Genomic DNA, 12,691 nt, shown 5'->3' on the forward strand with positions numbered 1-12,691 from the left:
AACCCCTCTGTGCCTCTAATCAAGCCCATCCTGTTCCTTTCTCCAAAGAGATGAACTACTGCCAAATTTGTATTTCACATTCCTTTACTTTATAGTTTTATGAAATATATGTATGTTCAGTTCATTATGCTACAACTTGTGTTACTTTAATACAATGAGTAAGGGAATTGTGTCAATATACACAAAAGTTACATTGTTTATATAACGTTTTTCTCCACACATAAATGTTCTGTACTACTAAGGAGCAGTAGCTAACTGCAAAGTATACTAACACAGCTGAAGGCATCACAAACTGTGAATTTCTGTACACAAAACCTACCCATCCCAAGTTCTTCTCTTGACTTCTTTTAGACTTATACCCTATCTGGGAAGTGCTTATACCTAAATAGGAAGTGTTTGTTACACAGTTCTTCCTGATTTTCAGGCTTAGGATCTTTGCCCGAAAGCAGCTTCCTCAACCTTCCTTAAGCCTTCTTCTAAAAAGCTATCTTCCTCTTTTCTATAGGATAAATTCTAATGTTTACAGACATATTTACTTATTAAGAATGTAATATGTCTTGTAATTATACTAATGTTTTTATTAGGATTTGTATTGGTTTTATTAATATTCTGTTTACAAAGTTATCTAGAATTTTTTCCATAAGGAAAACAGTCCATAATTTCTGTTACTATTAATGCATGGTTTTGAAGAATGACAGTGATTTTTTTAAATGCCTATATTATATCAAAAACATCTGTATCCCTAAACAATAGTTTAACTTGCATTGTTTTGAATTTTGTATTTGTACAAATGGAATCATGCTGTTTGCATTCTCCAATGTGCATTTTTTAAAATACTGTATTTGTTAAATAATCCATGTTAATGACTATAGCTCTGGTTCCATTTTCACTGCTGTACAGAATTTCACTCTGAGTGTGCCAAAGCTTATCTATTCTCCTGTAGATCAGCAATTGGTATTTGAAATTTTCTGATGTTATTTTTTAAATGTTATTATAAACAGTTTTGTACATGATTCCTTGGCACATATACAAGAGTCTCTAGGGCATTCTACCTAGGGATAAAAGTGCTAGGCTCAGAGTATGCACATCTTCATGTTTACTACGTAATGTGACATGAATCTTCAAAGTGATTTTACCAATTGAAACTTCCATCATTAGTGTATGACAGTTCTCCTTTATCCACATCCTTGCCAATAATTGAGTTGTTGCCAAATTGTTGTGGTTTTAACTTGATTACCAATGTATATGTGCTTCTTTGTCTATTCATATTTCTCTGAAATGCCTGTTCATGTCTTTTACCCATTGCTTTGACATTGGGAGGTTTCTATTTTTTCTTTCAATAGGAATGCTGTATAGTCTAGATACTACTCCTTTTTCAGTTACATTGCTACAACTATCCCCTTCCTGTTTGCAGCCTGTCTTTTCCCTTTTAGGATTTTTTTTTTTTATCTTTTCATTAACAGTTCTTAGTTTAATGTAATTGAATTTGTCACCTTTTATTATTTGTGCTTTTTAAAACTTGTTTAAGAAATCTTTCCATACTTGGGGTTATAAGACATTTTATATTTTCTTCTAAATTTTTTTGTGTGAACCATAAACTTTGATTAATGGGAAATAGAATGCCTTGCTAATGGAAATCTTGTCTTAAAAATGGCAGAGAAGAACACATTTATTTTTTTTAAAGTAAATTCACATTGTATTGGGCTGCAACATGATGGCAGGATTTGCTTTTGTTTCAAAAGATTCCCTAAGTTCAAGGTAACGCTGTTGAGATTCAACAGTACATCTGCCGACCTGGAAACTGGGAGTGAGTGGAGTTTAGTAGCGGCAGGTGAAGTGGGGGTACGGGTAGGGGTGGGGATAGAGGTGGGGGTGTGGGACTCTGCTGCCCCCGGTCCTTTGCCTGTCACCTTTAAATCTTCAAACCATTGCAGTTGATTTTTGTGCATGATCTGAGTAGAGATCCAAATTCACTTTCCCCACATGGTTAACCAGCTGTCTCAAAACTGTTGAGGCAAAGTCCACTCTTTCTCCCACCAATACAACACCATGTCAATTATCAAGGTTCTGTGTATTCATGAGTCTCTTTCTGTGTTCTCTGCTCTTTACTATTTGGCTTCCCTGCCATTATCAACTATCTCAGTTATTCCAGCATAATATTGTTTTGGCAGCTGATAGGGTAAGCCTCCCTTCCATTTTCTTCTTCTTCAGAAATATTGAATATTCTAGGCCTTTGTTCATCCACATAAGTTATAGAAGCAGTTTGTCAAGGTGTGTGCATACAACACACACACACACACACACACACACACACACACACACACACACACACCTGATGGCAAGTGTATACATACACATATCTGTTGAGATTTTTATTAGAATTGTAGTGTTTCTATAGATCAATTTGGGAAGAATTGACATGATAACAATATGGAGTCTTCTGTGAACAGAGATATCAATTTATTTAGATTGTCTTCAGTGTCTTTCAGTAATGTGAAGTTCTCTCCAAAAAGAAATCTTATACATATTTAGTTCATTCTCTTCTTGAGAAACTTACTTTTTTCTACTATAAATAGTATCTATTTACAAAGTATATATTTCTGTTATTGATGATTAATAGAAATGCAATTGACTTTTACCTACTACATATCTGGAAACTTTGGTAAATTCTCTTATTAATTCTAATTATTTTTGTGTAGATTCTAAAATTATCTTGTCTATAATTAATGATAATTTTATTTTTCTTTTCTAAACCTTATACTTTTGATACCTTCCTATCACTAAATTGTCTAAAACCTCTGGGAAATGTGAAAGAGAAATGATGATGGGGCATTCTTGTCTTGTTCCTGATTTTGAAAGGAGGGCTTTTAACATTTCATCATTACATATAGTGTTTGGCATCTCTAGTGACTGAGCTGCCTTATATTTTGGAGCACACTTTTCTCATGCTTGATTGGAAAGAGCTCAACTCAAGTTTAGCCTTGGAGCAAGAGGCAAAATCATATGGCCTTAGATCTAGATTACTTAGGCTAGTGTAGTAGAGAAGAAGGATTTTCCATGTGGCCCACTAGAATTTGACACTGGGGTTTGGGGCCAGAGCCCCAGCTAATATTCTCTGTAGATACATTTTCCTCCAAAACCTTGAAGTCAGGATTTGAGTAGTTTTGAGTCCCAGCCAAAACCGCCTCCTAATGCAGTGAGTGGGTATCAGAATCACACATTGGTGGGCCCTAACCCAGAGTTTATGACTCAGAGTCCCTGGGGTAGGGACTGATAATTTGCATTTCTTTTTTTTTTTTTTTAACTTTTTAAAATGTTTTGTTTATTTTTGAGAGAGAGACAGAGTGCAAGCAGGGAGGGGCAGAGAGAGAGGGAGACACAGAATCTGAAGTAGGCTCTAGGCTCTGAGCTGTCAGCACAGAGCCCAATGCAGGGCTTGAACTCATGAACTATGAGATCATGACCTGAGCTGAAGTCAGACACTTAACTGACTGAGCCACCCAGGCACACTGAGAATTTGCATTTCTAAGAAGTTCCCAGGTGATGCTGATACTGCTGGTCCCAGAACCACACTTTGAAAACTAGTCTTCTTTTTGGTCTCCACCATGGAAACAATATGATGAAGGGGATGTCATCATTTGAAAAGCATTGCAATAAGATGCACGCATTATGCTGCTGCTGTGGCTCTAAGTCCTACCACCTTCAGAAATTGACCTGTGGCAAATATGTCTATCTTGCCAAGCAGAAGAGAAAGTATAACTGGAGTGGCAAAGCTAAAAGACGAAATACCACTGGGACTGGTCAAAAGAGGCACCCAAAAATTGTGTGCCGCAGATTCGGACATGGATTCTGTGAAGGAACACACCTAAACCCAAGAGGGTGGCTGTTGCAGCATCCAGTTCATCTGAAGGATTCAATGATTAGTCACAAGATAAATGTTCTGGTTTTAAAAAAAGAAAAGAAAAGAAAAGAAAAGAAAAGAGAAGAGAAGAGAAGAGAAGAGAAGAGAAAAGAAAAGAAAAGAAAAGAAAAGAAAAAAGAAAAGAAAAGAAAAAAGAGAAACGCTGCCCTAACCGGCTCCTTAAAGCATCCCAACAGTGACAATCCAGAGACAAGGAAACAAAATTATTAAAGTGCCTGAGGGGTGCCTGGGTGGCTCAGTTGGTTGAGCATCTATCTGACTTCAGCTCAGGACATGATCTCACGGTTCATGAGTTCAAGCCCTGTGTCAGGCTCTGTGCTGACAGCTCAGAGCCTGGAGCCTGCTTCAGATTCTGTGTCTCCCTCTCTCTCTCCCCTGCCCCACTCATTCTCTCTCTCTCAAAATAAATACATACATATTTTTAAAAAAAAAGTGCCTGAGAAGGAAGGAGGGAGACTGCAACCATGAGTACCATCCCTGGAGGATGACAGATGGCCACTCCAAGCATGGGAGAAATGAAAGAGGGAAACACAGGAGGAAATGGGAGATTTGGGACAGAACATGAAAGGAACTCATGGGAAAGTATGAAGGGAGTCCACAAACAAGCAAATAAATCAGGTGGGGCTGATTATTCAATCTGCATCCAACAAAGGACATGGAGGGGAAAGATGACAGTGAGACCTGCATAGCTTTTAGGAGGGGGCAGTGACAGGGTGGCCATTTAAGTGACAATTCCTTGCTAAGATCTGTTCCCCACAGAGATGGGCCTCTGCCAAGTAAGACAGTAAGTGCTGGGCAAATCAGAAGCCCAAGCCCCAGGAAGTAACAAACTTAATGCAAGTTTCCTATTAAGCAGATAAACTGGGTTTATTCTTAAAGTAGATAAGAAAAGGGAAGGTACTGCAAGAGTACAAGCCTTAAAGTCATGTTCATCTTTTCAGGAGCTGCAGTCCCTGCCAGACACTTTTACACGGGCTCAGGGCCAGTGAAGTGGCAGGGGTGGAACATGGAGAATCACGTTAAGGAAGAAGTTGAATCCATCGCCCTAATGGAGGGAAAGCAATACCAGAGGTGCCAGGGAGAACCAAAGACTAACTCTGCACATAGTAATGAGATCAGAGGATGCTTCTGATACTGGGTTTTTACTCATCTATGGTGTAAATCGGCAACTGCTAAAAAATAAGAAGAGTGCAAGGTCTCCATTCCCCTCTCATGCCTGCTGCCTGCCAACTTCCTGTCAAGAGTTGGCCGGCTGTCTGGACATCATGTCTTAATGCTGTCTCTAGCTTTGATAGTTAGTGTATAATACAGCAGAGCTGGAAGGAACCACAGAGGTGGTCCTCACCTGTTGGGCCTATACAGCAAGAGTGATTAGCCAGAAGTCAACCTAGGTAACAGCATTCATTTATTTTATTTTACGTGTTTGTCATTGGGACTGTTTGATTCAATTTATTGACCTATTAAAACATATAAATCAGTATCCCTATATTTACCCTATAAAATCTGAAAAGCCTTGGATATATGTAGCACGTTGCCTCTAGGTAAACTCAAGTAGCTTCATATGTGTATGTGTATAGAAAACATTGAGAATTATACCCCTATGAAGGGTTTTGATCCCAAATTAGCTACAAACAGTTTTTAAGCAAATTGCTTCATTATTCTGTGATTCACTACTCTCGTGAGGCTAGAAGTAAAAGTACTTTAAGTTCCCAGAAAGAAAGGTACAGTATAAATTCAATATAGTTCTTAGAATTGTAGATTCTTCCAATGGGACATGCAGATCACCCGTCCACACTCACCTGCGGCCCTCCACTTCCCTCACACATGGTCATCCAGCCTCTTTCTGAATACTTTTACCCCTCACTTTGGGAGGCCTGTATTTCCATTGTTGCATAGTCTTAATTGTTGTAACAGGAAACTTTTCTCATGCTTTTGAAAACCTAGTACGTTGCTGTACAGTTTTGATAGGAAATTCTTTTTTACATCACGTTAAAATCTGGCTCCCTTGAATTTCTGCCTGTCTGTCCAGTCCTATTCTTGGTCCCACTGAGAAAAAAACCTAAGACCTCTTTCAGCATCCTGAGGACTCCAATCATGTCCCAACTAAGAGTTCTTTTCTCCTGACAAACTATCACAGTTCATTCCCACAAATGTTTCCTCCTCATGGCTTCATTTTCAAGCTTTCATTGTCCTGTCTGCCTTCTCTAGACATGAACTAACTTATCTGGATCCCTTTCTTTAAGATTGAAATATATATACCTGGACATCATATGACATAAGAAGTCTAGGCCAAGGATGGGTATGATAGTGTTCTTGGTCCTCCTGGTCCTTGTTAACAAACCACTGCTTTAGTAGTCACCTGACCCTGGGGCCCATATATTGCCTATAGGCATTATAGACACCTTTCTATCTTTTTTCTTACTATTTGGGTATAGTTGTTAAGCCAGTATCAAAAACACCTATCTAAATTACTCAAGTCAACATTCATTTTTATGTGCCAATTTGACAACCATAGCAAAGAGGTCAAAGATAATTTAAGACGACTTGCACAAGTTGGTTCTTGACTATTTCAGCTGTGGTTTCTAAGAGGTACAAGCCCCCCACGTGAAGATATCTTTCTGTTTTCTTCCATGTGCTTGTTCCACTTGACCAAATTCTGCCAATTATCCTGGACCTATATCAGTGCACTGTCTACCCACATTTAGCTCCTCAACACTTGACCCTGTGTTATCCTCTCTTTTTGAAAACTCCAAGGTGACCTTTGGAAGTACTTGCATTTTTGTTGTTGTTGTATACTATTTCCTTATCCCTTTGTCCTTCTGATCTTTCATTTGCCACATTCTTTAATTTGCTCTTTTAGAAAATTACTTTATGACTCTGCTGTCTTTTTTATACTTTATGACTCTGCTGTCTTTTTTCTACCTACAGTATCTACTTGAAGATTTTTTAGAGAATCTTTAATGGAGAATACCCATTTTGCTCATTAAAGTCTGCAATTTGTGCTGGCCTCTGGAAAAAAAAAAAAGCTTTCTTTCCTCAGAACATCTATTGTAGCTTTATGGTGTCTTAAAAGGGGGTATGGACAGGCAGTTTCTGAGCTGGAAGAGAACCAAGTTCTCCAGTCTATCACTTGGATGACTCAGACAAGAGGATGCAGACACAACCTTACTGTTCTTAGTTCAAAATGTTAAAAAATCCCAAGGAGAGAGTGGACTGGGTAGGAGGGATGGAAATGGACCCAGAACATCAAGATCATCTTATGACATAGGCAGAACACATTGAAGTCCCACCTCTAGCCCTACAGAGAAAGATATACTACTATTCAGGTAAATTCAGTTGTCATTCACTTTGTACTTAGATTGTACAGGAATGCTTTACAGTCTAGATTCTAATGGTGAGACATTAGCCAAATAAAATCTCTCTTGGCTGCTAAGGACTTCTTGGAATGAATGTAACAAGGAAAAGGCCATGTCCCCTAACTGGACACGTGGTAATGGGGCAGTGAGACCAATTCCTTATTTGAAAGCACCCATAGCACAGTATTTTTTCATTGACTGGATTAAGGGTCACAACAAAAGCCCATGATAAATTACTTGCTTTTCTTTAGAGTCATTTATTAACCTCAGGAGTGTGGAATGCATCACCAAGAGACTAATCTGTGCCACTGGAAGGACATTAACCAGAGTTTTCTGGACCACTAAGGGGGAGGGTAGAAGAAAGGAAGCAGTAGTTTTATCATTGCCTTGGCTATTCTCCAAAATATGGCTGCCTCACTACTCAGAATAACAGATGGAAAGAGAGTCTTTGCCCACACATATGAGAAAGCTGAGCCATGCCATGATTGTGGCCTTCTGCCTCAAGGAGTGAACCAAGGGCACAACTGTACAGGTGGGCTATGGATGAGGCATAAAATTACTTACTAATACATTTTAAATCAACACACCAGTGTGTGCACAGCCAAATGAGTGTTGTCTCCTTTTAAGTAAAGCACCTTGAAAGGCTTTCCATATATTGGATGACACTTCTGTTGCTCAAAAGATCAAAAGATTGTTGGGGGGTTCAGTGCAGGAAAACACATGCCCACACAAGTGACAATCATTGATATCTATAAGTCAAAATTACTTACTGTTAATATTCTGCAATATTTGCTTCCAACATTTTTCTGTACGAAATCGGTTCCTATTGTTTCTCATTAAAGCAAAACATGGCTGGGAGGCCTGGGTGGCTCAGTCATTTGAGCATCTGACTCTTGATTTTGGCTTAGGTCATGATCTCACAGTTCGTGAGTTCAAGCCTGGCATCAGGCTTATGTTGACAGTGCAAAGCCTGCTTGGCATTCTCTGTCTCCCTCTCTCACTCTGCCCCTCCCCCACTCATGTACATATGGTGTCTCTCTCTTTCTGTCAAAAACAAATAAATAAACATTAAAAATAAATAAATATTAAAGCAAAACACAGTTTATTATAGAGATTTCAAGTAAGGCAGAAAAGAACAAAAATTAAAAGGCTTTTAAACAGCTAAAAGTAGGGGCGCCTGGGTGGCTCAGTCGGTTAAGCGTCCGACTTCAGCTCAGGTCATGATCTCACGGTCTGTGAGTTCGAGCCCCGCGTCAGGCTCTGTGCTGACAGCTCAGAGCCTGGAGCCTGCTTCAGATTCTGTGCCTCCCTCTCTCTCTGGCCCTCCCCCATTCATGCTCTGTCTCTCTGTCTCAAAAACAAATAAACGTTAAAAAAAATTAAAAAAAAAATAAACACTTAAAGTCCATCATTAATATTTGGTGGATAATCCAGCCATTTCTCTATATATCCCATTCTTTTGAATATCATCAGTTTTGACAAAGTGTCCACCTTTGAGGAAGGATTTGACTTTTGGAAATAGGTCAAAGTTGCTAAGAGCCAGCTAAACCTGGCAAATAAGGTAATGATTAAGCTGAGTGACAAGAGTTTGGTGCCAAGTCAGGTGTAATTGGTTTTCTTGGACAGCTCAGAAATTGGCTCTATGAGAGGCACCCATATCAGATGTGCTCTGAACTCCAACAAGAGCTGCCCTCGAGGGGCTGTCTCTGAAGGATGTGTGCATGGGATGGCAGAAGCCTTGGGAACCATAACCTCCAGAACTAAGCTAGGACTGTGTCCCTTGAGAGCTGTGGGCCTCCATCAGGTCCTTACCCTTGAGGAGCCTCTGTTTGCTCATCTTAATGGGATGTTCATAATGTCTACTTTTCATGAGCTGTTATGAGAATCAAACTAGGTCACAGACACGAAAGCACTTTTGTAAACTGTCAAGCCCTATACAAATGTAAGGCACTGTTATTTAAGTATGTTTGTCAAATTAATCTTGTTTCTTGATGGGCACACCTCCTACAGTCACTCTATGGACAGCCACATCATCAAAGCATAAGTGGATAGAACTACTCTCTCCCTTTCTAGTTTCCTTGGGCTGCAGGTTTATCCCTTCAAGGATGCCTTGCCCTTGACCTCATGACCATTTTACCTGATTTTTCCAATACCGGAGTGTGGGCAAGGGAATGGCTGGGGCATAGTTTGAATCACCACCACTGGCATTTCTCCCTTTCAGTAGCCTAGGGGAAGGGGGTAGTGATGATCTCAGTCTGGGGTGTCTGTTTTGGAATTTTAAAAGGATCTGGTCAACTTAATATTTACCTGAAAGGTTTTTTTGACACTGTATTTCAGAAAATAAGGGAATCTGAGAACAGTTAGGAGTTCCCATGATGCATTAAAAAGGGCTAGAAAAATTAGAAACTATAGTTACCTCATCTACGAAAATGGCAATAATAACTGTACCATCCTAATAGGTGGTTGGGAGGACTAACTTTCAGGCACTAGTACAGTCTGGCACATAAAAAGTGCTCAATAAATGTTAACTAGTATTTTTGATGTTCTTATTAATACAAAAATTGAAATGTATAGACTCCGTAAGTTATAAAGATGTCAGTATATATACTATCAGCAACTTTTGGCAGATGAAAGAGTGCCTCATCAATAATGAGCTAATGTTACTCATATATAATTTATAGATTTAATTTCACCATTTGGAATTTTGTTTTTTAATTTATAGTCATTCATTCAACATATATTTATGTATTTTCTACATATAAGGCATTATGCTATCCACTGGAGATATAACAGTGAACCAAACAGACATAACCCTTATCCCCATAGAGCTTACTATGAAGGCAACAAGCCATAAACAAATAATTTAACAAATAGGAAATAAGTGTCCTATTAGAACTTGTTTTAAGTGCAATGATGGGGAAGTATAATTCTATGTAGCCGAGTGGACCCAATCTTGTGTGGATGAAAGGAGGGTTCAGGGAGTTTTGTTAAGTACATGACATGTGAGCTGAGATCCAAATAATGAACAGGACTTGTGTAGCAAAGAATGGGGAGGAGCAGATTCGCAGTGGATAAACAGATGCAAAGGTCTTGCGGTTGGAAGAAACAGAGCATGGTCACATCTGGAATAATGAGAATAAAGGTTGTAGAGAAGAAAATGAGGTTGGGGGCTCAGGGCCTTGCAGACCACCATAAGAACTGTGGTCTTGACCTTCACAGCAAAGGAAGCCAATGAAGTGATTTAAGCAAGAACATGAAATGACTAAATTTCTGTATTCAAAGATCACTCCCACTGCAAGGAGAAGAATGGATTGGAGGAGAGTCCAACTGAATGCAGGGGTGCAATGTGAGAAGCCATTACAGCAGGCCACGTGAGGGTTGATGGCAGCTTCACCTAGGGTGGTAGTGGTGGAGCTGGAAAGAAGTGGAAAAAATCAAGAGTTAATTAAGAGCAAAATCTACAGCATCTCATGATGAACTGGATGTAGAAGGTAGGAAAGGAGCGGGGGTATAAATAACCTACTCATTCATTCATCATAAATATGCACTGAGCCCCTACAAAATTTTAGACACTATGCTAATTCCTGAGGATTCAGCTGTGAACAAGAGAGACAGGTCCTTACCTTCAAGGAGTTAGAATCTAGATTTGGAGCTAGAGAGTCGATAATAAGCAAACAGATAAACAATCACATGTTTGCATTTGCAAATTACAATTACATGTTTCAGAGTGGGTGATTATAGATATAAGTGCTATGAAGAAAAAACAGACAAATGGGGTGAGGGCAACTTCTGACAGAGTAGTCAGGAAAGACTTACCTATGGAAGTGACATTTAAGGTCAGATCAGAGGATGAGAAGGAGGCAGCCAGGAGAAAAGCATTCCAGGTAGAGGTAACACCAAGGCCAAAGAGCTTGCTGTGTTGCAGGAACAGGTAAGAAATTAGGGTGATTAAAAATAATAAACAAAGGGAGAGTCATACAAAATGGGGATGAAGAAGCAGATCACTTTTGGTGTTTAAAAGATTAACTGCTATATGAAAAATGGGGGGAAACTGATTATTTTAGAGTAAGAGTGAAAACAGGGAGACCAGATAGGAGACTGTCATTCAGGTATAGAAAATCATGGCTTGGGGTGGGGGCATCTGGGTGGCTCAGTTTGTTAAGGGTCCAACTCTTGATTTCAGCTCAGGTCATGATCTCACAGTTGTGGGATCAAACCCCACATTGGGCTCTGTGCTGACAGTGTGGAGCCTGCCTGGGATGATCTCTCTCCTTCTCTCTCTGCCCCTCCCCCCCTCAAAATAAATAAATAAACTTAGAAAAAAAAAAGAAAATGATGGCTTGGACTGGGGGTGTGAACCAAGGAGAAGTAGACAGATATGAGGTGGACAGATGCATTTTATAGATAAATCCAACTAGCTTCATTTAAGATTCAAATGGCCCCAAAAGCAGTGAGGGCTTGATTCAGCTGCAGAAGTTGTCAGCATGATGTAACCCACCTATAGAAACAGGATCTTCAGTTCATCTCCTGAGTCCATACAAGCATAAGGCTGCAGTTGTCCAAGCTCCAGAAGAGCAGGTTGTTGGCATTAGGGACAGCCACCATGGATCAGGGATCAGAGACCAAAACTGACACCAGGGTAACTGGGATCAGGGATCACCAAGACTAAGGTCACCAAAGTCATAGCAGACCAAAATGAAGGGGGAATCTGTTGAGCTAGGTCTGTACAAGCGGTGCCTTCCTGGAGCCAAAAGTGGGAACTAGTTCAAACCCTGGGTTAGGGTTGGGCCAACCATGAAGGTTAGAGTGACAAAGACACCAGTCAAAAGTTAGAGGGATGAAGATGTACCACCTATCACACCAGTTTGATAATGCATTTAGTGGATAATTCAGACATCTGAGATCTACTGTAGAATACCAAATACTACAGTTTCCATGTTGTTTAGCTTCTTGTGATTTAGACAAGAGGAGTTCCTGCCTTACAGACTTGGTTTGATCTAGAGTGTGAGGCTTTGGGCGGCCTCACTAGAAACATACTTGCCTTCCTATTCCCATTCTCTGTTTCTCTGCCATGTCAACAACATTATGCACATGAAGTAAAATATTAAGAATTCTGTGACAAGTGTCATCCCAGTGCTGCCATACTGCTATATCTGCATGTACATATGCATACATGCATATGTAACAGCTGGGGCAGCTGAGTAATAGCAACGTCAAGATGCATTAACCTTCAGGGCAATAAGCGTCTCCATGCTTGCTCTCAAGTTAAAGAATAAGCAAAACTAATCTAGAGTGATAGAATCAAATTTGGGGGTATAATTCTGAGAAGGCATGAAGGAGTCTTCTGGTGTGCTGGGAATGTTCTATGTCTTGATCTGGATGGTGTTTGTATGGATGTTGTGCATTTGTAAGA

The 12,691-nt window shown here is 39.7% G+C and overlaps 1 protein-coding gene and 1 pseudogene across 3 annotated transcripts in view; both read left to right on the forward strand.

Moving 5' to 3' along the window:
- Positions 1–12,691, forward strand: part of CASR (calcium sensing receptor) — a 79,708-nt gene that overhangs the window by 15,471 nt on the left and 51,546 nt on the right. The window contains exon 1 of one of the 3 annotated variants that reach the window (XM_040484679.1): positions 10,176–10,769. The exons of the other annotated variants lie outside the window; for them this stretch is intronic. The gene's annotated coding sequence lies outside the window, so the exon portion shown is untranslated. Of the gene's footprint in view, positions 1–10,175; positions 10,770–12,691 lie in introns of those variants that run through there. 3 annotated transcript variants of the gene reach the window in all.
- Positions 3,528–3,992, forward strand: LOC121036318 (60S ribosomal protein L37-like; annotated as a pseudogene).

This window comes from Herpailurus yagouaroundi, unplaced genomic scaffold (genome assembly GCF_014898765.1).
Source record: "Herpailurus yagouaroundi ecotype Mexico unplaced genomic scaffold, PumYag 162, whole genome shotgun sequence".
Classification (NCBI taxonomy): Eukaryota; Metazoa; Chordata; class Mammalia; order Carnivora; family Felidae; genus Herpailurus; species Herpailurus yagouaroundi.